This window comes from Aethalodelphis obliquidens, unplaced genomic scaffold, assembly GCF_003676395.1.
Source record: "Aethalodelphis obliquidens isolate GAN/ISIS:26980383/991018 unplaced genomic scaffold, ASM367639v1 scaffold2, whole genome shotgun sequence".
Classification (NCBI taxonomy): Eukaryota; Metazoa; Chordata; class Mammalia; order Artiodactyla; family Delphinidae; genus Aethalodelphis; species Aethalodelphis obliquidens.
This window is the reverse complement of record NW_020837946.1, coordinates 55,467,200-55,469,139: the sequence shown is the minus strand read 5'-3', so window position 1 is coordinate 55,469,139 and position 1,940 is coordinate 55,467,200. Positions and strand designations below refer to the sequence as shown.

Below are 1,940 nucleotides of genomic sequence, written 5' to 3'. Positions count from 1 at the left end.
AACTGCCTATAACATCTTACTGGTTTCCTCAGTAATTGAGTTAAATAAAATCTTTAATATGTGTTAATTTGATATTTACATGAGTCATGATTTTACCTTTTACCTAGCTTTTCAAAAGCTATCCTTAACACTATATATTTCCTAGATTTTCTACAATAAACATGTGTTGCCAATTTTTAAAAAATATTTATTTATTAATTATTTTTGGCTGTGTCGGTCTTCGTTGCGGCATGTAGACTTCTCTCTAGTTGTGGCGGGCGGGCTACAAAGCACATGGGCTCTGTAGTTGCAGCAAGCAGGCTTAGTTACCCCGCGGCATGTGGGAGCTTAGTTCCCTGACCAGAGATTGAACCCCTGTCACCTGCATTGGAAGGCGGATTCTTAACCACTGGACCACCAGGGAAGTCCCTGTGTTGCCAACTTTTAATTTAAGTACATTATACATGCATATCAAATTAAAACATGCATGTTTTAACGAAGTATGTAGGCATGCATACATAAGTTTATAGCTCAACAAATTTTCACAAAATTAATACACGTATGTAACCAGTTTTCAGATCAAGAAACAGAACATTATTACCACTCCAGAAGTTGCCCTTGTGCCTCCCTCCTAGTCATCACTACTTCCCCACCAAAACAGACCTGACTTCTAACATCAGAGATTCATTTCCCCAAACAGGAATCGAACCTGGGGCCCCGGCAGTGAGAATGCAGAGTCCTAACCACTGGACCACCAGGGAATTCCCCGTTTAACTTTATATCCGGCAGTGAGAATGCAGAGTCCTAACCACTGGACTGCCAGGGAATTCCATGTTTAACTTTATATAAATGGAATCACATGGTGTATACTCATTTGTGCCTGGCTTCCTTTACTCACCACTATGTTCATGAGATTCATCCATGTTGTTGCATAAAGTTTTAGTTCCTTCATTCTCTCTGCTGTGTAGTGCTCCATTATGTGAACAGATTAAAATTTATCTATGGGCATTCAGATTGTTTCTGGTTTGGGGCTATTACAAATAGTGTTGCCATGAATATTTGTGTACATATTTTTTGGTGAAAATATGAATACATTTCTGCCAACTATCACATGTATTACTTTAAAAGTTGAAAAAATAAACCTAAACTACAAAAAAAATCAGTTTCCCTTTTTTCTCTACAGGTCATTCCATCTAGATAAAATTCTTTTGATTAACAAATTCTTTTAACATGTAAATGTATTCCAGAAGAATTAATCCTCATTTATGCCTTACTGTGAATTTCTATAATCCGATATTGAGATCAACAGCTAGTTGAGAAGTTTCCACTGGTGCTGAAGGGTGTAAGGAAATCTGGGGTGAGGAAGAGGGAGAGGGAGATTTGGGTCTTACAGAAGGCAGTGAGTGTTGGGCCAGGTGGGAAGATGCAGTGACTTCCATTCACTCGAGGTCTTGGCTGTTTCCCTTTGAAAAGAATTGCTACAATAATTGTTAATGTGATTTATTTTTTTTAATAGTTTACAGCTGACAAAGTGCTTTTATATTCATTACGTTGTTTGATCTTGCTCTCACAAAAAGGTTGGTATTTTCATAACTGTTCTTGTTTTAGATGCTTAAATCTTAAAATTGGATATCATGGTTGGAGTGGTAGGTTAGGGTACATTTCTTCCCCACTGAGGCCAGGCTCCATAATCTAAGCACATCTAGTTCATGCTCTCCAGGTCAATTTGGTACTCTCCATTCAGTCCCCATCTCAGAAGTAAGGAAAGAAGGAGGAATTAAAAAGAAGGAAGAGCCGAAAATATGTCTTCACCATCCGTAAAGCACAGCAGCAATCCTGCTGGTCAGATGACAGAGGAGGAGGCTATGGTGCAGGCCTCTGGTGCACGGAGGCAGAATGGGATTCACCTGAAAACTCCTGACAGATACTCTCCAGTGCCTCTTGCTTCAGTGCCCTGAGAA

The 1,940-nt window shown here is 39.3% G+C and overlaps 1 non-coding gene across 1 annotated transcript; it reads right to left on the bottom strand.

Annotated features, from left to right (window-relative positions):
• Window positions 1–667: 667 nt before the first annotated feature.
• On the bottom strand, window positions 668–740 carry TRNAE-CUC (transfer RNA glutamic acid (anticodon CUC)). The gene has a single exon. It is a non-coding gene; the product is annotated as a tRNA-Glu (tRNA).
• Between the last annotated feature and the right edge of the window lie 1,200 nt (window positions 741–1,940).